This window comes from Hesperophylax consimilis, chromosome 16, assembly GCF_061612785.1.
Source record: "Hesperophylax consimilis isolate HC1 chromosome 16, BYU_Hcon_1.0, whole genome shotgun sequence".
In the NCBI taxonomy this organism is placed as follows: domain Eukaryota; kingdom Metazoa; phylum Arthropoda; class Insecta; order Trichoptera; family Limnephilidae; genus Hesperophylax; species Hesperophylax consimilis.
In genome coordinates, this window is record NC_142851.1 from 15,486,259 (window position 1) to 15,514,237 (window position 27,979).

The 27,979-nt window shown below is 31.9% G+C and overlaps 1 protein-coding gene across 1 annotated transcript in view; it reads left to right on the forward strand.

The window, feature by feature from the left end:
- Window positions 1-27,979, forward strand: part of LOC149416776 (paired box protein Pax-1-like) — a 58,649-nt gene that overhangs the window by 773 nt on the left and 29,897 nt on the right. The gene's annotated exons all lie outside the window — the stretch shown is intronic.

A 27,979-nucleotide genomic window follows, 5' to 3' on the forward strand; every position in this document is an offset into this window, starting at 1 on the left:
AAACCATAGAGTCTGCGAGCATTTTGATGAAGTAACACTAATTACTGCACCGTCGCAATGACTAAATTGAATGCTCTGAAAACAAAACAGACCTACCTATTTTATTTATCCAGTAGGAAGACTGCATAATATTTTATATCAAAGAGTTGCTAAAAATAATGGTGCACTAACGTAAAGTTCGAAAACAAAAAAAAATGTATATATATAAATATGTAGACATAGAAAAATGGCATAAAGGCTTGCCATGGTACATTTTCCCGCCAGCAGCCGTCAAGATGGCTGACGTTTCGTATTTCAAACTCGGATTCATATTTCCCATTCGGCTAGATTCGACTTGACAGCTAATTTATAATATTAGCCATTCTAAAGTATTTAAGAAATTAGAAACTTACTTTTAATACGGCTTTTAATATAATTAGGCTAGGTATCTACCGACGGAAAAAAACTTGAAATGCGACGTATCTAAGTGGTTAAAGTTCATGCACAAGTGGGAACAAATTCAACTATTAATATGTTATATTGATGGAAGTTACCAAGAGAAAATATTTTCAATGCGCCATATTTATAAGAATGAGCGTACGTACAAGTAGGTACTTTATTTTAATATGTCGTTCCTCGACTCTGGATAGGAGTAGGTACCTACCTACAAAAAACTTTTAATGATTATTCAGACGGTTGTATCAACAAGTACAAGCCGAACTCTATGACATTTTTTATGCAATTAAGTACAAACTGCGTTTTTGAAAGGAATTATTTCTTTTAATGTACGTAGGTACTACCTAACTCATATTTTATTTGGTATATTGACATAAGTAACAATATTTTATCTTGATGGGAATTATTACGTAAAGCGTATGTGCCTACAAACCTGACGTTTAATATGATATAAGTACTTACCTCTCGGAAATTTTCCCAGAAATAATGTTCATCTTTGACAGTAATTATTAGGAAATGCAGTATTTTGCCAATAATCGTGAAAACTGCAGCATTTTGTTATGTATTTTGCCTATATGGTGGGAGCCCTACGAGGATCATAATGTAGGTATTTTAGCAAACGAATCTTTATTAAATAATATTATATCATTTGGATATATATTTGGATATTGTTTTCACGAAAAATATAAGAATTTTACTAGGTAGGTATCTACCTAGCTACTTCGTTTTACTAGGTAGGTATCTACCTAGCTACATCATTTTACTAGGTAGGTATCTACATAACTACTTCATCTTACTAGGTAGGTATCTTCCTAGCTACTTCATTTTACTACTTAGGTATGTATCTACCTAGCTATTTCATTTTACTAAATGGGTATCTACATAGCTACTTCATTTTACTAAGTAGGTATCTACCTAGCTACTTCATTTAACTACGTAGGTAGCAACCTAGCTACTTCATTGTACTAGGTAGGAATCTACCTAGTTAGTTCATTTTTAAAAAGAATATACCTCAATCTTAACTTACGGTGAATGCTAGATTGTGTATGTACATACGTTAGATTTGATATTAATCTGGAAAATTTATCTACCTAGGTAATTTTGGTTAGTTTTTTAATGTAAAATATCTGCCTCTATGGCCTGTAAGTCAATTAATTTATTTTTTCTCCATTATTTCACCCCATTTCGTGTAAATATACTTCCGTTACTCCTCTAATCACAGATATTATCTTCAACGATAAAGAGGTTCACCAAATTAACGTGTAGATATTTATTTTGATTACGCAAATTTAAATTGCTAATTTTATTTGTTAGAAGTCAACTTAAGTTCAAGTCTCCCGTCTGGAACCCATGATACAATATTTATGTACAAGTTATTGAAATAATGTGTACAAAATAACTTCGTACACTTTTTAAACTTTTAAGTGGGTATTCCAGCAGTTTTTGGTTTGAATATGCTTAAATTGTTGGACTGAGGCGTTTGCAATGACTTGGTATTTCTATATAATATTTTCGATTATGCTTTTGATAGTCCAGAATTGCTTGCATTGATAAGCTTTTGGATTTGCTACGTAATACTAGAAGTCGGCAGTTATTTCAGTGCAGAAATTCTGGGATTAACTACCATATTATTATGTTGGTACTCCTCAATGCCTAGAATACTAATGTAGGAAAATAATAATGCAGAGTCAATGGACACTTCAATTTACCACTAAATAAACACAATATACTGTTACTGGGGTGTTTCAGTTATGTAAAAAAAGAAAGAAAGAACAAGTATAAAAATATATAATTATTATTATGTTTAATTTACTAGACGAATGAAGAGATTGTATGTTTACCTACCTGAATAATCAATCATATTACCTAACAAATAAACAAAAAAAAATAGTAAAATATGTAAACCAATTAAATGTAAAATGAATTATTTTTAATACAAAAATTTATAGTGTAAAAATGGTTAAAAAGAGAACGGTTGCCCACGTGACTTTACCCGTATTTTTTCGATGAAAAGTTTATCAACAAATATTTTACGTCACTTTTTTTTACTAAAATTAACCGGAAATCTCTGGTTTTCTAGATTATAACACTTAAAAAAAACAGAAAACTTAACCCATTAACTTCTTCTTATCTGCATATTATAGGTATATATCTCAAAAATATTAGATAGTGCCGCTATATTAATTACTTATAACTTGTGGCAAATAGTGAAATCTCGACCAATGTGGGTTTACCAGACTTTCACCCCTTTTTATTCAATTTTATTTTTCCAATCCTTATTTTAAGTTCGATTACAGAGTTTGATTTTTAAATGTATCATAACAAATCAACATCGTGTTATTTTTTGTCAGAAGCCCGCAATCAATCTTGCAAACAAATAATAGGTATAATACATATGTTAACCAGGACAGCTTTCGTGTTTTGGGCCTATTTTTCATCGGCGTCAGTAATTTTCTGCAGTCACCACAAAACCTCGTAAAATATTCAATACAATGCAACCCTGTTCTGCCGGTATTTTAATGGAAGATGCTCCGGGGAATGGACGTCATTTGTCTCTTCGGCATCGATGCACAGTTGGCAAACAAACCAAACGCGCATCCAACACATTTACACAGTTTTCATTTGTCATATGACCTCTTGAATTCAATTTGCCATCTTCTGAGTTTGACATGGGTCCACTTCCTTCATCGTGGGTTTCTTCAATATTCAGGTTCACTCCTTCCTTTCCTCAAAAAGATCTTCAGCAGTCTCCACACAGTATCTGAAGGAAATTATTTTCCTCTGGGTCTACTGAGTGGAGTTTATAAAAAATTAATAATCATAAACTACTTAAATAAAACTCTTTTCTTAATTGACTGTACGTAGCGAAGTCCTGTTTTAACTCGACCATTTGGCATTTCATCTATCTGGAAACTTGTTTTTTTATATATATATATATATATATATATATATATATATATATATATATATATATAATAATATATATATATATGAATGCATTTCATTACCTGAGAAAATGGTTCAATTAAATACCAAACTAAAATTGTACCGATTAACTCCCACTATATTTATTTATTTATTGGATGATTTTTATAGCGCCGCTTTTGCGAAATATCACCTCAGCTATGTATTGTTACTTCCTCTGTTCCCAAAATGAGTTTTGTTATTCATCTGGATTGCTCTAGCAAAAAATAAAAATAATAAAAAAATAAAAATTATAAAAAAAATAAATAATAATATAATATGCTTTAGATTTTTTAAATATTTTTATTGAGGGATCAGTAGGATTTATAGGCCCTGTTAGGAGTTCTACCGAGCTGAAACCTCTGATATGAAAATATCTGGAGTCGGTGAATTATTTTGCCATTTGATCTCTGGTGATTTGACGTGTTGTTCTTGTATTGTTTTGTATTTATTATGCTTATATAATGCACTTGAATAATCAAGATTTACTAGATGATCATTTGTGGAAAAGTGTTTGGAAGGGTTTAGTTTTTCCTGTGGGGAAGATTTAACCCGGACATAAAGTCGGAAAAAAAAAATATATTTTTAAAACTTTTTTTTTGGACGCGAGGACACCTTTTCATAGGTAGTTGCTGATTACTATTATTACCTATTCATAATATTCCTCGTCATTTTTCAGTTTAGTAACGCCCAACTCTAACCTCCAACGATCAATTTTGAATAGAATGAATTACTTATTTCATTTGAAGTCTGTTTTCACCGAGCTGTGTATAGCTATAATGCTTTATTTATGGGTAATTTTGAAAGGAAACTGATGCCTACATAACATTATATCAATTTTGAATAGAATGAATTACTTATTTCATTTGAAGTCTGTTTTCACCGAGCTGTGTATAGCTATAATGCTTTATTTATGGGTAATTTTGAAAGGAAACTGATGCCTACATAACATTATAATGAAGTGGCAAATAGTCTAGTTCCTTTGAACTAGGGATAAATGAACTATAAATTCTACAGTAAGTAATTGTAAGCTTTAATAGATTCACATAAATACCTACATAGAATTCATTCTTCTCTCCAGATGAAAGCTAAATTAATATTGACCACCTACCCATAAACGCATGCCTATTAATCTACGTAAAAATAGGGTAGGAAGGTACCTGGTACCTACCTAATGTTGCTGATAAAACAAAATATTTACTTCAAAGGGAAATATCTCTTCAGATCTGCAACACATCGTTGAAAGAGTCAAACAGAACTATAAAATACAGTTTAACACGTCATTATCAGACTAACAAAGTCCCCTGGACACCAAAGGATGGTCCCTGAGACTTCTATATTTGTCTGTGAGACCCTTTGAAAGGCAATCAATTACTTTGCATATTATTCAAACTACTTTAATATAAAGCTATAAAATTAAATTCGTTATACTTTAGAATTATTGACTACTACAAATTATGGGCCTTATAATAAACGCACTTTAAATTTTACACGACTGAAAACCAACCATTAATATATGGTTAATTGATTAATTATCGACTACAATTATTTAGAGAAAACTAACAGCTTATATGATACAAAGATCTATAGATATGTACGTATAAAGTAATTTAAAGTTAAGCCAAAAAGGTTTTTATACTAAAATCTTAGAGTCCTTTTTAAAATGTATAAGTAGTATAGGGGAGACAAAGAGGTACATATGATAGGGATAGGAGATTCTCTCAATACTCACGTATTAATTTACTTCTATATGTTTTTATATTTTAAAATGTTTTAAATTCTTTGTAATTATTATTTTGAAATTGTATAGATGTATAAGTACCTCCGCGTAGGTGTAGGTGCTTAGTACCTAATTAAAAATTATCAATTTAAAAAGTCAAGAACGAGGATATTTTACAAATTGCGCAAATGTTTCCAAGTTCCGCAAGTCAATATTGAAAACAAGAATTTATTTATTAATTTTTGGGAAATCGACAGTTTACATTTAATCAGTTTGTACATAAGTATTATATAGCTAAAATAAAATCAATTATGGATTTCCTCCTTGTCACTTTACCTCTACTGAGACAGCATAATATGGAATAAGTTAATTAAATTTGTGAGAAAGGAATAAGAATTAAAAAAATTATATAAAACAAAATTTTATATAAAACGAAAAATTTACAAAACAAAACATTTATAGCCATGGAGAGAGGTTGAAGATATAAATCAAATCGTAATAGAGATATAAACAATAGAGACATAAACATTATTCACAAACTATCAGAGAAATATTATTTTATGGACCTCTTGTATTTGGTAAGTTTGCAACTGAAAATATCAACCTTGGAAAATACGCTATTGTAATTATTGAATAGTCTGTTCAGGCAAGAATTCTGCTTAGAGTTTGTTTTGCTTTGATCAACCTTGAACAGAACTAATTAATTAAAAACAAATCGGTACCTACCGACCTTGGAAAATATTGCATTTTTGTTTATAATCATAAAATCATACAAGGTGAACTTTTTATTGCTGCAAAATACTTATTATTGATATTATTTCTATTTTAAGGTATCAAAAGTTTTGGTTTGCTTCGATGAAAACTGTATGAGTTTGCAAAACCGTGAAGCTATTTCTTAAGTATGGGGGCAAATTATTTTAATTGTTGGGTATTTTTTTATCACCCTCCTCATTTAATTTTTCTACCACTAATAAAATGGAAAAACGAATAATATTACAACAGTATTTTTTCATTACATGAAAATTTGCGTAGAAGAACCATTTTTTTTTAACATGGTTATTGGCATTTATTTTATTTTTATTTTATTGGCATAATATAAGCTTTAAACCTTACCCATGTTTTTACGACTAGATTAAACAATTTTAAAAACGTAACTGTATAATATTTAAAAAAAAACACTTACTTTGTGTAAAACCACGAGCTTACTCACCACGAGTTAAACTCGTGGTTTTACAAAAAATCAGTGTTTTATTTATATTAAATGTGACAAAGTGATTGCTTTGTATAACAATAATGTATAAAATTTTCCCCGTTTGCATAAAATTTAAATAACAGTCGTTAGTGTAGCAAAGTCACATCTTTTGACACAATCCGTATCCAATGATTTAATAGATCAATTCACTACACCAAAACTTACATTCTGTACAAATGATATAAAAATAATGTATATGCTTGTAATTCAACAACTGGAATTCAATGATTTTTAAAAAGTTCTTAAATCGTTCATCTCTGCACACACCTTCATATATCCGCCTTCTTCCCTTGTCTCCATCTCATTTCATCTGTTTGTCCGGGCCGCGTGTTTGACAACACTATGTTGGCAGCTACCGTCAAAGCTGCGTCAAGAGTCTCATCCTCCCCCCGCCCTACCGCCCTGGACCACACAGAGTTTCCACAGGCTCACACTCTCACTCCTCCGTGCTTCTTGCTTCTTTCTTCTTGCTTCTTGCACTCGAACTGCAAGATCCATATCAAATCCACCGCCTTCACAATGCGACCAACGAATTTTTGAGCTTTTTTGATTATTTTTCTTGTTTTCTCGTTGCGGTGTGGATTTTGACGTGTTTGAATGCGGCAGAGGTCGGAAAACTTTTTAAAAAGAAAAATACTTCGTATTTTTTTAGTATGATGTTTAATATTCCTGAAGTTCTGTAACTTAACCAGAAATACAACTCCGATCATTTGTCACAACTTTTAAATTTAAACAAAATAAATTTTATTATTTTGAATAATAAAGTAATCTTTACGAGACAAGGTTTTTATGCATAGCACAAAGGATAACATATTATTTTTAAGCAATAATTATTAACCTGGAACAAACTTCGTTTTTATTTATTAATTTTCGGGATATCGACAGTTTTCAGTAATTTCAGTTTGTACATAAGTATTATATAGCGAAAATAAAACCAATTATGGATTTCCTCCTTGTGACTTTACCTCTACTGAGACAGCATAGTAAGGAATAATGAAATTAAGTTTGTAAGAAAGGAATATGAATTCAAAAATTTATACAAAAAAAAGATTATATAAAACTATTTATTTACAAAACAAAACATTTATCAAAACATTTATAGCCATGGAGAGAGGTTGTTGATATAAATCAAATCATAAAAGAAATATAAACAATAGAGACATAACATTATTCACAAACCATCACAGAAATATTATTTTATGGACCTCTTGCATTTGGTTAGTTCGCAACTGAAAATATCCACCTTGGATAATACGCTATTGTAATTATTGCATAGTCTGTTCTGGCATGTAGGTGTTTCAGGCTAATAATTATTTCTTAAAAATAAAATGAATTTTTTTAAATTTATTGTTCGCCAACAGCAATTATAGCTTTTGCCTATGCTTTTATTTCCTGTAAGTTTTTGAATTATTATTACCTCACTAGCGCAGACCCGTAAGAATCAATACCTACTTAAGATATTGTAGTTGTAGGTTTTATGAAGAAAGTATTTATTAAAAATATGTTTGTTTCAGGATCATTGGCTTTCAAATAAAGAAATTTAATTTTTAACTGTTAATAAATTTGAAAAATTAGGAAAAAAATGTGCAACCGCTAGTGAAAAGGATAGCCATTCAAAGAATATATAAAACGGGCCGCTAAAGTGTGTTAACCGTACCTACCTAGTTCAATAAAACCACGCACGTTGTCTCAGTAGCGTATCTTCACTATATTAATTCATCTAAGCGTCTATCAAGCATTTGAACAAAATAATAATTTATAAGTTTTAATTTTATTTATTTTAAACAAAAAATGTACAAAAGATACATTATAGGTGTCCTGGTGTATGGCGAGTGAAGTTTACATAATGAAAATTGCATAATATGCAAACAATAAGTGTTATTAAATTATACAATTCTGATTTACTTAGGTGATAATTTAATTTAGAAAAATGGTACTTACCTACTTTATCGCTTCTCTATGATGTTTAGAATAAGTGGTTCCAATTTTGAAAATTTTTAACTTACGCATTAGCAATATATCATTAAATCGCCGTAACCTTCAATCCACTCCACGTGAAGGTTTCTTCGTGCTGTCTTTACTCATCCACTCCACGTAAAGGTTTCTTCGTGCTGTCTTTACTCATCCACTCCACGTGATGGTTTTCTTCGTGCTGTCTTTACTTATCTCAGTCCCTCTTTTTTTTTATCCTTCGTATGTTTCGTCATTCTGCGTTATGTCAAACTTTTTACATTTTCCGAAAAATTTGTGTGTCACACGGATAAAATTTGCTAACACAAAGTATCGTTAATTTATTAAAAATCTGGTTAAATTATTCGTTTTCCTTTTAAAAACGGGACTGAACGCCTATTACAAATGAATTGAAAAATTTCATAACAAACCATCAGTAATATACGAATATGATATGAGGAAGTCGAAACACGTATTCTTAATAATTATAATATTTTATAATTTCGTCCATTATATTTATTAGGACAAGGCCACCTGCGTGAACACATGTTCAGATATATTCTAAATGATTAATGTTTTAGTAGGAAATTGGCATGCAGTCGAATTTTTAACAGTAGGTATATTGATTAAAAATATCCGAAAACATTTTTCTCCGTGCATTTTGGCATACTTACTATATTGGAAATGTATCTATCTTCTTTTATTTACTTCCTTCTTCATTCTTTTCTTTTCCGATTGTAGAACGCGGTTCCATGTTAACTCAAAACAGTGACAATTCAACACACTCTTAAAAAATTATATAAAGTCATTTGAAACGACGAAAAAATTTTTTTTTAACCTAACCTAACCTACTTAACCCAGTTAATAAAGTTTTTGTTTCATCACTTTCCATGACTAATATATAACTTTTTAAAGATGTGATGAATTATCATTTTGATGATTTATCCGGTCACGGATTGTAGGTTACTTTCAGTTTGATACTCCTTATCATATAAGTATGGTACCTATGCATTGTGAAAAAATCAGCAAGAGATCCTAAATCTGCCCTGACGGTTGAGATTTTTCACAATACATAAAAATCTCTTATCTTCGTAGGTTATTACCACAGTTTCCGTGCCTCTAACATCTGGTCCAGGGCCTGGTCTTGAGAACTCAGCTACCGTCAAAGAGGCGCAGCTTTCAAATCTGAAATGTAGGTAGCCGATGTTTGAACAACATTTGTTTTAGCTCCGTGCGCAAACAATGGCCGTCTGGACTGCATTTCAACAGCATCGGGTACTGCGACAATATTTAACGCTAATGACCATAAACACATGTCAACTAGACCCGAGCTTTCAACATCACCGAAAGCTTTTGTACTCTGGAACAAACGAGCTTTTATTGTTGATATTGTTGATGGTCAAATCATCACCTAGATTGATGTTAATGGACTGATGTTTGTGAATGAATTATGCTTCGACAGTTCATCAGTTAAAATGTATAATGAGTTTGATGTTTGAGTTCTGTTGTTTGACTAGTTTATGTAGCGAAGTAATAATTAATAGCGAAGTAACGCCAAGTGGTTCGCTACGTTTGGTGACTTAGCGGGCTCTTGCACTTCGATGGGAGGGAGGGTGGTCTTCATTTCTAAATAACTTGGCTGGATGGCGTGGAGGCGAATACCGCATCCCTAACCATCAAGAAATGAAGGGAAGCCACAGGAGTAAATGTGTTTCTGTGGGCGGGATGGTCTGAGTTCTTCAAAGTTTTTTTTCCGATGGTGAAAATGTTAGACTTCTGAACTACATTAGTTTTATTGTAAATACAGTCCGTTCACAGTGGGATACATTTTAGTAGGCATTCGCTAAAGGTATTATTTTCGCACTTCGTCATGATACATTATCAATGCACGTGCATAATTCTTGATGTAGAACCTATTGACAATGAAGGTACTTATGGTACTATTAGGACAGGTTATTTTACAGAATTTGAATAATTCATCAAATTTCAAAGTTCTGTGAAAGTTCAAGTCAAGTTATGTTATTATTTCAGTTTTGTGAAACAACTGGCCAATAATGATATATTAACAGAACTTGAAAAGAACCTTTGGAAAACTTGAAAATTAACATTGAAATTTGATGAATGGTTCAAATTCTGTGAATCAAACCGTCCATGTTATTTTTCTCACAAAAACCAGTTGATTTTACCGAAAACTTTTAGCCCCAGCTGAGTACTGGAATTAGCTAAAAAACAGCCAGCTTTTGATATCCAACACGAACAAGCCATTAAACTTCGTGACCAAATGATGAAATTTTACAGAGGACGAAGTACACTTTTTCTGCATTGCTGATTGAATCCATTATAAGCTTTGAAGCTAGAATTGTCCAAATAATGTATTAATTTTTGGTACTAACATCCTTCATACAAGAATATGTAGCTTAGAGTTGTTCGTGTAGCATATAACAATAAATGCTTGAATATTCATCGGACTTTCACCAAATAATTGTATTTCATTTTGAACATGTAAAGTTTTTTACCAATCTCCCTTCCTGTAACTTTTTGCGCCTTATCTAACGGATCTAAGTTTTGGCTCGTCCCCAGCTTAGTATGCCATATATGTACAATAATTGACTTGGCTTAATGCGTAATTGATTGGTTTAATTCTTTGTTAGAAACATCATCCCAAATTTCTGGATTCAAAGATACTAGATCGATCTCAATATTTTGACAGACGAACGGAATAGGAGGTTTGAATTTAGGAAAAAAAGATTTTTTTTGTTTGTTTATTTTTGCAAACTGCGTCTACAATATATTTACTTGTTCGGTATTCAAACTGATCTTTTTATAACCAATATGATGCGTGCATAATGAATCCTTCAACTATTTTACTTTTTGCTGTATTCAAACTGATCTTGTTATAACCAATATGATGCATGAATAATAATTAATCCTTTAACTATTTTACTTGTTCGTTATTCAAACCGATTTTGTTATAACCAATATGATGCATGAATAATTAATCCTTTAACTATTTTACTTGTTCGGTATTTAAACTGATCTTGTTATAACCAATATGATGCATGAATAATTAATCCTTTAACTATTTTACTTGTTCGTTATTCAAACTGATCTTGTTATAACCAATATGATGCATGAATAATAATTAATCTTTTAACTATTTTCATATCTGTTATCATAAATACGAGACTGGAATACTAAATCCATTGATCACAGGAAGCCAGGCCAGCGGCACTCGATACCTCAACAAATACAGACGCGACGGTTGGCAAATATCCACAAAGGTCGCTAATGCTACCAATATTTTCAGGGGCAACGTTTGTCTCTAATTCCAAAGTAAATAGCAACTACAATGGGTTATTAGTAGCTACTAAATCGTCTGCATAAAAGCGGATCAAATTTAATAGCCAGATTTTAAATGATCAGTGCCGTTATTTTGCACAATAAAGATTAATTTTTAATTTTGCAAATCAATTTAATTTTATGCTATTAGAGCAATAACTGTACATGGGTACCTATCGTGGAGGAATTTGTTTTAGTTTTATTTTAATATTTGTGTATATTTTAACTTATTTAATTATAAAATGGGAGCATAAGCTCGGGTAAGCTCCTAGTGAGGCCTACAATACCAAATAATGTTTTTTTTAAATACTAAATTAATAGGTATCAATAAAAAAAATAGAAAATTTTTACTGTATTTTGTTCGATTACCTATAGCTTTTTTATATGACACATCACAAGAGAGCCCCTGTATGTACAATTTAAAGACAGGGGAACTTTGTCGCGACCCGGTTGGGCAGCGTTTTAAGATGGAATAAGGTAGGGGCTGTTGGAAGGGATTTATTAATGCAGGTCTTGAAGAGGCCCGGATTATAAGAAGTTGAAAAAACGGTTATTTGTTTTGAAATTTTTGTTGCCTACGTTTTTTTTAATACGACAGATAGGTACAGATATTTGAAACTAAATAAAAATTAGCAGTTTTATTTATTTATTTTTTATTTGTGTAATTTGTTTAATTTTGTAGTTACCTACGTTTCTACTCTTAAAAGTAATTGCGGAAATCACACAATCACACAGATTAATTTCAATCACACAGATTAATTTCAATCACGCATATTAATTTCTATCACACAGATTAATCTCATCGATGGTGATGATTCAGTGGGATTAATAAATCTTTAAATGCTCCCTTAAAGCGCAGTAGTAGGAACAAATAACGGCCGGGCCGAGCCCTTGTCCATTTTGTAAATATTAAATATTTGCCCCCTCTGGTCTTACTATAAACAGTGGCCCCCCACGTACCATCTACCCTTTACATTAGATTATTTAACTGTACGGGATAAGCCTAAAATATTACATGCTCATAAATTACATTCAGTCTACTTTAAATTTCGCGATTTATCCTTATCTTTGATTTATATAATAAACAACAAAAAATATAATATGTAAGCATACGGAGTTGTATGAAATCTAATTTAACGTTTTTTTTACCCCAAAGTAGTCTCAAGATATAGTAAGCCACTACACAAGCAAGAATCTCTTTTAAATGATTCTTCTTTACCTAACAACATTAGTAGATATTATTCCAAAATTAAGTTAATTTTTTTGAAAGAAAGACAAACATTCCCGGTTACGAATAACCTGACAATATTTGAAAATCTCCGTAAGTGGAAAATGTTGCTTTTGTTGTGATAGAGGACTTAGCAAGCCGAGGAATTGAACACACTAAGCCTGGGTGGGACCCAAACGCGATGTAAACTCAGCCAACGACCGGTCAAATTAATAACATATATATTCGTGCAGTTTGCTGAGAAGGGGAAAAAATCTACTGCACTTATTATTTTATGTATATTTTTTCCATTAAACAGAAAAAACATTATCTTTTTCTAACATATTCGTCAATAGTTAAATCTATTTAGCTTTGCCACGCAGTGCGCGTCTAGCGTATGCGATCGAATATAGACATTTTGGATATTTTTTAATAGCACGTCAATACATTTTCTCCTTATAACTGAGTCCTGAGATAAATGCTTAGGTAGATACAAGTAGGTACATGCTTCGGCTTGCTTCTCATGATTCCATCGAACATGATCATCATAGTTCACTCCCTCCAAACACGACGTCTAATTTTTGATCACATCTCATTGTTTAAAATCCTAAATAATGGTCTGGACTCACCAGAACTTACCAATTTAATAAATCTTCATATTCCGTCTAGATCAACCCGACAATCTGATTTATTTTATCTACCTTCGTGTAGAACAAACATTCGAAAAAATTCCCCAATTCCTCGTATATGTGCACAGTATAAAACAAAATTTTACAGCTTTGACATTTTTGGTAATAACCTAAAGAAATATCGATGAAGTAATGTGTACGATCGATTATTAATATGAGAGTATGGAATGTATCGGGAGCATCTCCTATCCTCTTCCTATTTTCCTGTTCCTTTAACACCAAATTAATTTTAAGATATTAAAACTTCATTTCCAATGAACTTTAACATAAGAAACTTCTGCGGCTTGACTTCAGTTAACTTGTATATTTATATCTATCATTGTAGCTGTTTGTTTCTTACATAATAAAATAAATAAATAGTAAACCAAATCATATATCCCATGAAGAAACATATCCATGATGATTATTTCATCGTCTCGTGGTGCCTGTAGGTACCCGACTGTGGATCACCTGCTAATGGATAAACTCATTGAATTACTGGCGAGTGTTTATCCTGCACTTCGGGTCACTTACACTCGGCTGTCCACCGTCCAGCATCCATTAGGTACTCTGTAGGTAGCCATTGCTCGCTCTCAGGTAAGTAAACGCCACTCGCCTGTAAGCAGCAGTAAGTAGCCTAACTACTAGGCAGTAGGTAGTTGGCAGTTGGTTTCTGCATCTCTCTGCAGTGGCCAGTAGGTAGGCCTGTAAGCGGTGGCCAGGGGCCTAGCCACTAGGTTGTAGGCAGTAGTTGGTTTCTGCATCTCTCTTCAGTGGTCAGTAGGTACTCTGTGCCTATCGCTCGGCCTCAGATAAATACCAGCAACTAGCTTGTGAGCGGTGGCCAGTGGCCTAGCCACTAGGAAGTAGGTGGTTGGTTTCTGCATCTATCTGCAGTGGCCATTAGGTACTCGGTGCCTATCCCTTGGCCTCAGCTAAATACCAGCCACTAGCCTGTGAGCGGTGACCAGTGGGCAATAGGTAGTTGTTTTCTGCATCTATCTGCAGTGGCCAGTAGGTACTCGGTGTCACTCACTGCCGAGTAAGTACCCGCCAGGTCGTAGCCGCTGGACAGCAGGCATTGTAGGCAGTAGTTTCCAACCTATATCTATTGGTCTGTAAGCATAGAATAAAGAAGATAACTAAAAGTTCCTTCCATACGAATTTGAACGAAAACAAACGTTCCATTGACTCCATTGACTCCAATAGCCCAACGCTCTGTTTCACTTACAACTTGCCACATAAATGTGTTCCTAAAAATATCGAGCGTTTACGATAAAACGCAAAAATTCGCTTTAAAACAATTCACCACTTCTATAAACCTACTCGTATCTGCATGCTTGGGGCGTCGATATCTTTGTGTAATATTATTAATACGTTTTTACGACGGGCGTAATGTGTAGAAAGCTGAACGAAGCCAATAATTGTGCCGCGGTTCAGCTGAGGTCTCGGGAGACTGTGATAGCTCGGTGACCCAATCATCCGACCCCTGATCCCTGACCTCCAGGGGCGGAACAAGCATTATTTAATTATTTTAAATCATGTGTTAGTGCTTACATGTATAGATATTTAAACTTTTTTCTTCACTCTTTGTTAATCTTACACGGAGAAAAATGAGTATTGCTGAAATTAAGACCTTGTTAGCAACGTGATGACAGGCCATATCTTCAAACCATTAGGAAATTCAGAATAAATCGGAACATGTGTTCATGCAGTTGCTTTTACCCCAATTAAAATAATAACGATATTTTTTACTATTATTTTACTGATAGTTTGTTAGGAAACCTGTTAATTGCAGTCCTTCCATTTTCAACCTTCAACATTCTTATTTAATTTTAAAATATACTTACATAGAAATATAACTATATAAATGTTATTTAATTGAGGATTACAAAAGTTAAAGATGTATGTATTCTTAGCGTGTCTTACATGACAACGAATATAGGTAATAGACTTAAGAATCGCTTGGCAAACGAAGTCTGGAAACGCTCAATTCTACCTAAAAAGTGGTTTTTATTTATTTACTGCATAATATTATAAGAAAGAAAAATTGTTTTTCCAGGCAAACTATTACAGATAATCTTAGCCATAATATTGGATTTTTTATAGTTGTTTCTTATACGGGTTCATACATTTCTAATAAAAAAATAGATTTTTTATAAGTGTATGCTTATATTTTTTATTAAGTATTTAAAATTTTAATAAAAATAGCGATTTCACATTAAACAAATGTAATTATATTGTATATCGCACATATAGTATCCACCTAGTAAGCGTACCTGCGTGAAGTGAAAGAACAAAGAACAACTGCTCTAAAGAAGTGTTAAGTTATTATTATTATTACAAATTGGACTGACATACAGAAACTATTTTTTTGATGATAAAGTAATGTCATATAAACATAGTAACATATAAGTCAAAATATTTCACCAAAAAATGTAGATTTAATATGTCTCGACGCCATTTAGTGGGAAATTCAGCACTAACAAAGCCTTTCCTACAAAATTAAAGTTGGTTGTTAAATAACCACTCTATTACATGTAATTTTAAAAAAATAGTGCGTTGTCTTGTACCTAATTTGCAGATTTTATGTTATATTATTTTATGACAAATGGCACGACGTCGTGTAATCTACTTTAAAATAAATTTATTTTCATATTATGACACCCAATATCACGATGTCATTCATATACCTGCACAGTGTGTAAGAACGAATTGCATGCTTTAATGTTAAATTAAGAACAAATTACACGATGACATGAATTAATTTTAATTACATCAAATGAAACGATGTTATATAATTTTATGAGAAATGAAAGACAATATTTATATATAACTTTCATATCAAATGGAAAGATATTATATAATTTTAAAACATGGAGTAAGATTTGATGAAGGTAATTTAATTTTGGTTTAAATGACACGATTTAAATGCTTTAACAAAATAAAATTTAAAAAATGAAGGTACCGGTGCGCCCCTTTGCACCCGACTCCGCTGTGCGTCACTGGAGCCATCAATCTGCTCCCAGATAAGACGTATGTAAAATATACCACATTGTTTCAACAATTCTTGGTTCATTTCAATCATTTACTCAATAAAAATATATTATAATAAATTAACCATTCCTCTTATAGATAACATTTTTAATTCAGTGTTTTAAAAGCAGTATACCAAAAACTAATAATCATACTGTTTCCAAAGGGGTTGGCAGAGAGAAAAAACAGCCACAAAACTCTGTCTTGACATATTATGCTTCTTGCTTCATTCGCTTTCTTCCCATATTTTTTGCATTAGTACCTGTAAGTATACTAATTACGATTACCTTCATTCACGCAAGCGTGTAGCTATGGCATTCTCATTGGGGGTTGAACAGACTCGAAAAGGGGGGGGGGGGGGTACGATCCTGAGGGAAAGGGAGAAAAAGGTTGGGGTCGTAAAAATTATTAGATTTTATATTTATAGTTGATTGGGACCTATATTTTTTTGTGTGACACAACTTCTCTCAACCGTCCGGATCCAGTGAGACTATGGCATCCTCTATTAGGATATTTTATGAGGCTGAAGGTAGTAGAGGAGGGGAAGTAGATGGGGAAGAGGAAGGTGGGAAAGTACCTGACTATTCCGATCTGGTTACCAAACACGGCCAAAGCCATTTCATGCAACGTTTCAATTCTGAATGGTGCTCTTACACCAGGACAATACAAAGAGTATCTTGCACTATTTACAAGAACTTATTATTTACATCACGTTGATAAAATAGATGGTGCAAATAATGCTTTTCCAGGAATGTAATCTGCGAGTACTGATCTCTTTTTTCCTACTCAATACTGATACTGATGGGAGGGGGGTGGGGGGTGGGGGCGTTGAACCCCCTTCTTTAAAACTGATACCTGATTAACCCGACAATTTTTTTAAAATTCTTTTTCCCTACTACTTTCACTATAGTGGAAAATGTTGCTTGTGCAATGTGATGGAGGACTTGAACCCGAGAATCCAACCATTTTCTTACTCAGCTACTAACCGGCTGTGATTACATTACTTAAGTGTGTTTATGATACACTTGGTCGTGCCATATCTACCTCGGCCTATTTTCCATTTTTATAAAAAAAATCGTCAAATACATTATATGCATATTATGATACAAGTTATTGGCTTCTTCTACTTCTGTTTGTACGTACAGCCAATGTTTTTTTTCTTATACAGGTGTAACAAAACCTCCAAGAGAATTAACTTACAATTTCTACATGTCACATTAAACTTAAATAAAATACTTTTTATGGTTGATATGTAATATTGACTCAATTTTTTTTTGATATATCATCATGGACCGCTGTACCTATGATTCAAAATATTGTCCTTGATCAAAATACTGTCTTTGATAAAATACTGTCCTTGGTCAAAATATTGTCTTAGATCAAAGTGCTATCCTTGAACAAAATATTGCCCTTGATCAAAGTATTGTTCTTGATCAAATTATTGTATTGAACAAAATATTGTCCTTGATTAAAGTACTGTCCTTAAACAAAATATTGTCCTTGATCAAAGTAATGTTCTTGATCAAAATATTGTCCTTGATAAAAATATTTTCTTTGAACAAAATATTGTTCCTTAATAGAGTAATTTTCTTGATCAAAATATTTAATTTGATCAAAATATTGTCCTTAATAGAGTAATGTTCTTGATCAAAATATTTAATTTGATCAAAATATTGTCCTTGATCAAATTATTGTCCTTGAACAAAATATTGTCCTTGATAAAAATATTGTGCTTGATCCAAATATTGTCCTTGATCAATATATTATGCATATATAGTTTTAGCGGGCTTAAAAATTTTTTTGATTAACTCATTGAACAGATACCTTCCTAAATCATATTGTTTCTCAAACCTCCAGAAAAATAATTAAACTTTTAACTATCTTTAATGTTTAAATTTTTCTTTTATCCTACTTCTCCCAATTTGTTTTTTCTTCATAAATGTAATAAGCAAATATAATTCTCATTCTACAAATAACCTGAAAATATTTTAATTCCTCCTGAGTACAGGAAAATGTTGTTTGCGCAATGATGGGAACCCGTCGCATTTATTCACCCAGCTGATCCTTTCGAAAGCACAACAATTCAAAATGAATTGCCAATGAAATGATACCAGGTATTGAATGAAACTGCAATGAAATGATACTAGGTATTGAATGAAACTGAAATGAAATGATACTAGGTATTGAATGAAACTGAAATGAAATGATACTAGGTATTGAATGAAACTGAAATGAAATGAAACTAGGTATTGAATGAAACTGAAATGAAATGATACTAGGTATTGAATGAAACTGAAATGAAATGATACTAGGTATTGAATGAAACTGAAATGAAATGATACTAGGTATTGAATGAAACTGAAATGAAATGATACTAGGTATTGAATGAAACTGAAATGAAATGATAATAGGTATTGAATGAAACTGCAATGAAATGATACTAGGTATTGAATGAAACTGCAATGAAATGATACTAGGTATTGAATGAAACTGAAATGAAATGAAAACTGCTAATTCAATGTCGCCAAATAATTATAAAGTGAAGCAAGTTATTACATATTATAGATAATTACTGTCGTAACTCACCACAAATTGTAGATAATAATTGCGTCAATTACTATCAATATTCAACAAGCTACTTTAATGGGCAATAAACTGATATCTACTAGGAACGCTGTCTGCAGATGATGATGATGATGATGATGTTTTGTTGACGATATTTACAGTATCGCCACATAACAATGACATGCGTTGCGAATTTATAAATCAACAAAACAACTTGTCTCAGGGTTGACTCATCGTACAAATGTATCATCCCAATAAATATCATTAGGTGATAAAACAAATCTGCTCATATTTCATATTCGTTTCTTTGTACAGCAAAATTAATTGATTTTCCACTTAAAGTGAGATTTACACTGTAGGCACTCACCGGGTAAATTCTTTTCACCATAAAAAATTGACCCCACCACCGTGAACGAATGGCTGAAATTCGCGACTCATGGTATAAGCAAATAAAAGTGTTTAATTTAATAATTATATGTGTGTTATTTCGCATATGATGTGTGTTATTTCGCATAGAATAATTATATGTGTGTTATTTCGTATAGAATAATTATTTGTGTGTTATTTCGAATCAAATAATTAGATGTGTATTATTCCGCATAAAATAATTATATGTGTGTTATTTCGCTTAAAATTAAAATATTAAAATACATTTTTTAAATTAACTTATTTTCGATAGAATGATATTCGGTGTAGTATAGCCATAATAAAACCAATTAACGATATCCTCCTTGTGACTGTACCTGAAATAAGACAACATTATAAAATATAAAAAACAAGAGAGGATATAACATTAATTAAGTTCAATTATGTGACCGTAAATATGTATATTTCTCGATAAGATAAATAGAAAAAAATAACTATATTAAATAATTTTGTTCTATTTTGCATATATTTTAATCATACTTTTAATATATATTTTTTTCAATCAGTTTAATCTTTATTTTTATTTCTAGAATGGTAACTATAGTAAAATGTATTTTTTTTTATTTTTTGTTTTACCATGACATGTCCTTTTCCCTTATGTATTATTTGTACTGCAAAATATTATTCTGTTATTCTCACATAAATACGGACATGAGCTAAGTATGGTAGTTGAGATAATCACTAAAATTTTAATCTTTTAAAATTTATAAAAAAATAAAAATAAATTATCTAAAATGTCTACAAAAACGCAACCATGATGATAATAATTCAGAACAATACATACAATGGTCACGTCTTGTTATTTATTGGTATAAGAAGATAGGATATACATAAAACAAATTCGAGTCATAACAAAATTATAAATATAAACAACAGAAAAGTTACTTACTCACATCTTAGAGAAATACTATTTTATGAACTGTTTACATTTATTGAAAATGTCCACTTTTGTTATTATGTTATTGTAATTATTACACAGTCTGTTAAAGCTCGAATTGTGTTAATAGTTTTTTTCGCATTAATCTACTTTGAACAAGACAGAAGAGCGTGTGAAGCGCGCAGGTACATTAAATTTCATTTTATTTAGCAACTCTGGGCATTGAATATTATTTTTAACTAATCTATACATCTACGTAATGACTTCGTATACTCAATGAATCAATTTTAAAGTACGAAGCTATATCTGCATAGTTATTGGATATTCCAAATGAACTGTACAAAATTTGTTGTTAAAAAAAGCATTTTTTTATAACAGCTCCACGGTGGGTGCTAATCTGCAGTAGATTTTTCTATCATACATACTCTTCTATTATTCCGACTCTTGATATGGCCCGACTTAAGTATCTTATTCACTTGGTTGTGCCATGTCTTGCTCGGGCGTCCCCGACTTCTGTTTTATAGTTTTTTCGCATATTAAAATGAAAGGAGAGAGTGAGTTCGCAACAAAAACTTTTTTTTAAGTATGTTGTTATCTCAATGTATTAAAGCAAATTTAAAATATCAACTGTATGTAACATAGTGTCCAGGACTAACCCAGTTTTACTCTATTTACTTACATCAGCTGTACAATGCCATACAATCATATCCTTGTTTTTAAAACCTCAATACGTACCAAAATTTGGTTTATAAATACCACTGAAGACGTAGTAATTTAACTGTATGTAATTTTTTGTTTTATTTTAATTTCTCCTCTGAAAAGATAATAAATATCTTAATTTTTCGTTAAAATCTTTAATTATAGAAATTCGATCATGCTATATAATATATTACCATAATACCCAAGCACAGGATTGCCTTTTGTGAGATTTTTTTTGTTGGAAGCTTTCAACAAAAAATTGTAAATATTTAAAAAAAAAACAGTTAAAATAACTATAAAATAGCAACAATTTTAACTTACATAATGATGATTATATATATATATATTCTAGTGAGGTCAAAGAGTATCTAGAATCTAAAAGATTTTTTGTGTTAAGAATTGGCCTTTTCCGTGGTATTAATATTAATAATAATACTTTCATTTGTACTTTGAACAGCGATCTTGAGGAGATTAACATTGAGTCTGTGACTTGATCAGGATCTCAAATGGCGGGAATACATTTACGAGCCAAGCCTCGAATCATGGGAAAAGAACGAAGCAACAGCAAATGGTGCAAAATACCGCTTGCAGTTGCTTTGTTCTTTTCACATAATTCGAGGCTTGGGTGGCGTTTTGGCTCGCAAATGTATACGCAGCATTAGACCTCGTTGGTAAGGACGACACCTACCAGAATCCGGTCTTGAGCCTATGACTGGCTCGGGATCTCTACTGGTTCAAGGCCGCGCACCTGCTTTTATAGGCCGCTCACGATACATCCTTCGGTAAGCAGAGGAAGTGCGGACCTCTGAATTATAGGAAAATTGTGACGAACCAGAGATTTACGCTGGCCTCCGTATTGTAGAAAAAAGATGCCGTCTTAGGTAGGAGCGAGTAGTATGCGAGCCTGTACGGTTTCGACTCGGTACAATATTACTTATTTCGAACACTTTTCGGAGTGGTGGAAGTTTTCGGTATCATCCTGCTGAAAGATGACCATTCAGAGTTAACAAGTTACTTTAAATGGCTTTACCGACCAGATCCGAATTTCCATGTACTGATCAATCTTCTCATCTCCTTTCCCTGCCCCATCCATCCAGCCTCACAAAATACCCCGATTAGGGAAGCCATGTTCCCGCTGGATCCGGGAAGACGGGAAGCCGGGACCCTTTATGCGCACTGATCTCATTTATTCTGTATATTTCCGTAACAGAACTCCACTGTGTTCTGCAAACTATGTTTAATTTTACAATTAGATAGGTATAATCAACTAAAATCTAATCTAAAACGAGTGAATGAACATACATATAACATGAACAATGAACATAGGTACCATAATTTAAAGGTATTGATGTATTTCAGTGCGCTGAGAATATTGTCTTAGTCACGTGGCACAACACACGTGTTTACCTCTGGCAGAAGTCAGCCCCGGTTTCAATGATTAGCATTCACCTTTTGGTGTATTTTACATTTTGACCCAGACGTCAAATTTTCTACATGTTACTACATTATTTAAGTTGTTAATTGCATATATATGTTGGATTCTAATGCTTTTCAATACGGTGGTTTGGTAAAACCTTTTAAACTACAAAATAAAAATTACAGAGAACATAAAAAGAAATATTTATAATTAAATAAAACTAATAAAACAAAATAAATTTAATAAAGGAATGCGATTTTTATTTTTTTATTATAAAGCATTTATATTAATAGAATTTGAATAGTAACAACAACAAAATACTTACGTAAATTTGCCACGAGGCAGCTTATCTGCAGGTTCTGCGATTTTTCGTTAATTTAATAAACATAACACGAACATTTTGTTGGTAAATTTAGTTCAATTTAATTTCACGACAATGTCTATCTGTAATAAACTGGTATCTTATTCAGATTGTAGCTGCTTCCTTCGTCGTGTTTCCACTATTCCTTCCCTGGATTATCATTTCAGTTAATTTTGTAAAAATCCAAATTCAAGCACACTTGGGGAAATGATTCTTTTTTTATTCTTCTGAGAATCAGTTTGGAGAATCAGAATTTTTGTATCTCGATTTCAAATAAAACAACAGTCCTTTAATTTATTATCTGAGTCAATGGCAATGACGTATATAGTGAAATTAATGTAACAGTATTTGTATATATCTACAGTTTTTTGCATACTTTCATCGTGTAAGATTTTTTTTTTCTATTGCGCAATAACATATCTTATTTTCCTTTGTTTTTATTTCCTAAGTTAGTACGCTTTATTTATGTAGGTGACCGAATAACTCATCAAAATGACAATTCAGCACACTTTTAAATAGTGATATTAAGTCATGAAAAGTGTTGAAACAAAAACTAGGTTAGGTTTATATGTTAGTTTTTTTCATCCCTTTTAAGAACTCTATTTCACTTTTTAAACGTGTGTTGAATTGCCATTGTGTTGAATTATCGTAGAACCCTTTATTTACCTTCATTCCTTCATTCAGCTCGAAATATCTATATTTGTAAATTATTAAAATATTTTTTTAATTAAATAATATAAAAATGAAGTAGAACAAGACACAGAAAAATAAAAAGATAATTTTGGCATCTACCTTTTTAAATGGAAACAAAGTTTCTAATGAAATTGATTTGTAACCTAGATTGAGTCTCCGACAAACATATCCGATTATTATTTATATGGGATACCTTCACTTTTTTAAAAGTCTAAATAGGGAGAAAATAAAATAAATTCATAACCTCGTCTGCGATGTAAACAATATAGAAATATGTTACTTACGCGATCTGCATGATATAACTATACAGCAAACCTTGAAATAATAAAATTAAATTAGTAATTTCGTCTAAAGATTTTATTTCAACATTTTTGATTTATTCATCTGAAATCTTATCTCGACGTACTCGGCACTAGTAGAAAGCATTAATTTACAATCGCAATCTCAAAAATACGTGACCTTTTATCTTTCTTTCAAGGTTGACCATGACGCTTGCGGCACATATTCTAACATCATCAATTAATAAAATAAAACAGTCTTAATTAGGTATTTATTGATTTGATCAATTAATTGGCATCTCGCGAGGGTGTGTGGAAGTTCAAAAAAGAATAAATAGACTTATTATTTAAATTTAAATTTACGAATATTTTGCGCGGTTTTATTTCGATTACCGTTTAATAATGACTAGCCATTTAATAAATAAAGATTCGAAATTTTAAAATTGGAAATTCATATGTCATAATTTCTATCACCTAAGAAATTCTAAAAATATAGTACTATAGGATTTGTATGTCTTATACTGATTTATAAATGTGGAAATTCTAACTATACAATTGTAAATGTTCTCCAAAATGCCCTGAAAAGAATCTCAGACTTGTGATGTCCCGAAAGAAACCATTCATCTGTTCTGAATGCAATTACCTACCTACTAATGTTATCCAAATTGACCTGGTAATAAATTACATCTTTGCGATTCTTTCAAGGATAATGAAACCATCTTGTTGTCACTTCGAATGCAATCAACAATGTTCCCAAAATTTGTTTTGACAGCATCGCCATTCCATCGTAAGAATATTATGTACTAAATACACAATTTGGCTGTCCTGAAACGGGAATCCTTCCCAGTTGGACAGACAAAGGTTCATTTTGTTTTGTATTGTATGTAATTTAAATATATATAAAATAAACTTACAGATATTAATTAACAAAAATATTTGTGAAATGATGTGTGTTTGGTCTTTAAATTGAGAAGATGCAAAGTTCCTACCGGGATGTCATGTATCCAGTTCCTACATATCATCGATCGTCACCTTGCTGGAAAAAAATGAAATTTGGAACAATGGCAAGAGCACGGAGCAAATTCTAGTCCTTTTTTTGAAAACTGAAGAGAGATTGAACTACTGGAAGCAAGGTATTGGTGTTTTACGTCCACATAATCACATTGAAATGTGAAAAGAAGGAAAGTGACTATCTTGGAAGTGCTTAATATCGTTTAAGAACTCATTCGTTTTGCTTTGGCGATAATTACCTCGAGGAATCGCGGTGGAACTCAATATATTGTGATTGTGTTATGTAAATACAGTCAATTTTCATGTTTATCTGAAGCTGTAATTCTTAAGTAGTTTTAAATGCAACAGTGTGATTTGTCTGATATTGGAAGGAATAAATTAGGCGTTTTATTGCAACTCAAATATGCCCAACACTCTGGATTGTACCTTCTTAAACACTGTGTAATATGCAATAATCCACCACGATCTTCCAAATCATTCAGTTTTGGATTTTTTTCTTTATTTAACCTAGATGCTGGATGATTACATCGATAATTTATTATTATTTACTAAAAATCAGACTAGTTCGCAACAAATCGAGACATGAGTGACACCTACAGTTGCAGAAATATTGAAATTTAAAAATATTTTTAAACTTCATTAATTCGTTTTTACAACAAGTCCACAGCTGATGACTTTTTTATTTTGCCTTATCAATTCTCTAAAATAAAATTTAAATCTTAACGACATATGTGACGAAGTCGTGTAAAAACAATATTAGTAATGGACAAACCTACGGCCGACTTTGCCCTGGCGGGCCTATAAAATCGATCGTTCCGTGGGGTTTATTTTAATTATTTCTTATGAACGTATTACTAAATTCAAAATTTTTCTATATGGATCCTTCGGAAAGTTACTAATTCATCGTCTCCAAAAATTAAAACTGGTGCTTACAGCTAATTTTACAGTTGAAAATTTTTTATAAAAAATATTTTAATCGTTAAGTTCTATTTTCATGTAAATACATCTTAAATGTAAATAACTTACATCCGTAGGGATGCCTCTAGAAACATTTGAGATTTTAGTAATACGTTAATCAGAAAAAATCAAATGTAAGCGTAGAGCCCACCCCCATTATTAGAGTCTTATTTGAAGATGTTGAATATGGACGGCCTGCGTGGTTGAGGGGTAAGGCTCTCGACTAGCAAGCTGCAGGTCGCGAGGTCAAATCCCGGCGTGCGCAAGTAAACTTTATGTGATTAATTTGTGGTATTTCACAATTTAATCTTTAAAATAATATATTATAGCATGTTTTCCTCACGTTCTGGAGTGGAAGACACATTCAGTATCGTCTTGGTGTAAGACCACCATTCATAAATGAGACATCACTTGAAATGGCTTTGGACGTCTTTGGTGACCAGATCTGAATAGCCAGTTACTTCCTCACCTTCCTCTTCCCCTAAATATCCTCAAACTATAGGAAGATCACAGCTGTTCTAAATGTTGCCAAATAATTATTTCCACCAAGTGAAAGGCTATCAACGATTCGACATGTAGGTAGCTGCTTGTGGCAATAAATATATTAATCGTCAGTCACTGTATTTGAACCTTTGACACGCACCTAAAAATAGAAATTCCGCTTTTAAAATAGGTAAGTTTTTCTTGAGTTATGGCTCCTTATTGACAATAATCCTGTCCAAGAATCCAGACCCTTAGGAATGCCATGGTTGATGTATTGCTGGGTTGGCAACGTTTTCACGCTTCCTTCAGGAAGTCAAGGGGTGTCAAAGGTTGGAACCCCTCGATCTAGGTGCAGAGGACAAATGCCACCTCAGCTGTCACGGACATTCATTAATGACAATTAAACCTAATTTATAGCATTTCTCCTCCATATTTCTGTCAGGCGCGTGCTATAAATAAACGTTAAATTCATTCAGCGACTCGGTATATAGGCAACCTAATCTAACCTAACCTAACCTACCTTACAAGAAATATTTATAAGTTATATATGTAGTAACTAGTAAGGATCAGTAGTTCTGTGAACAGTAGATCTTGAGTAACGCTCATGTGAACTCTGGCGGATTAAATAGATACTATCCAATACGGTTACCATACGGAGAAAAGTTACTGATGTAAAATACTGTTGATTTATTAAACATCTAGTCAAATTATTTGTTTTCCTGTTAAAAAGGGGACTAAAGGCCTTTAACGAATGAATTGACAGATTTCATAACAAACTATCAGTAAAGCACAAATATTTTATGAGGAAGTCGGATGGTCTTAAAAATTATTATGTTTTCGCATTTCGTCCATTATATTTTTTAGAATAAGGCCACGTGTTCAGATATATTCTAAATGACTAATATTTTACTAGGAAATGGGCATGCAGTCATATTTTGAACAATATTTTGATAAATCATCCGTACTCTTTTTTCACCGTGCATCTTGACTTCACTGACGGGATACGGAACATACAAACTAATGTGGAGAGAGACGAAATGCAAAGTGTTCAAGTTAAAACAGTTCCCTTTGGGGGAATCGCATATACGTACATCGTTTAGCTCTTTCTTATACACTATTAGTTTATTGCGTAAGAAAGATGTACAGCATTATTATGATGACTATAAAAATGATTATAAATATGATTAAAAATGGAAGAACCTGCAGACAAGCTCCTTTGTGTGGTAACTTTTTATTTATTATTATTAAATTTCTTGTAATATTGTTTTGTAGTATGTTTTGTTTGTGCGGTCACCGTTGCCGTAGGAATTATAAAGGGGACCATTTACAGCCACCTCACAGTCTGACAGTTATTAAAGGTATAAAAAATCATGCAAATCGTTTAAATTGATTTATTTGGCAACACCAATATGGCTTCCATGAAAAAGGGTTGTAAGTCTTAAAAAGCCTTATGGTCCAGATGCATATTTTTAACATTGTGTATAAATGGTATTCAGAAATTTTATTAGTGGTGCTTACCGAAAGGAAAAAAACGATTATAAATAATATTTTTTTAAATAATAAATTTCTTCAAAAACCATAAAATATTTTTTTAAATCTTTTTCGGAATGAAATAAAAAGGCTTTTAATAAATCAACTGAT